This window comes from Colobus angolensis, unplaced genomic scaffold (assembly GCF_000951035.1).
Source record: "Colobus angolensis palliatus isolate OR3802 unplaced genomic scaffold, Cang.pa_1.0 Scaffold424, whole genome shotgun sequence".
NCBI classification, from domain to species: Eukaryota; Metazoa; Chordata; class Mammalia; order Primates; family Cercopithecidae; genus Colobus; species Colobus angolensis.
In genome coordinates, this window is record NW_012117644.1 from 81,085 (window position 1) to 81,585 (window position 501).

A 501-nucleotide genomic window follows, 5' to 3' on the forward strand; every position below is an offset into this window, starting at 1 on the left:
TGGCTAACCATAAGTAGAAAGCTGAAACTGGATCCTTTTCTTACTCCTTATGTGAAAATTAATTCAAGATGGATTAGAGACTTAAATCTTAGACCTAATACCATAAAAACCCTAGAAGAAAACCTAGGTAATACTGTTCAGGACATAGGCATGGACAAGGACTTCATGTCTAAAACACCAAAAGCAACGGCAAAAAAAAGCCAAAATTGACCAATGGGATTTAATTAAACTAAAGAACTGCACAGCAAAAGAAACTACCATCAGAGTGTACAGGCAACCTACAGAATGGGAGAAAATTTTTCAATCTACTCATCTGACAAAGGGCTGATATCCAGAACCTACAAATAACTCAAACAAATTTACAGGAAAAAAACAAACAACCCCATCAAAAAGTGGGCAAAGGGTGTGAACAGACATTTCTCAAAAGAAGACATTCATACAGCCAACAGACACATGAAAAAATGCTCATCATCACTGGCCGTCAGAGAAATGCAAATCAAA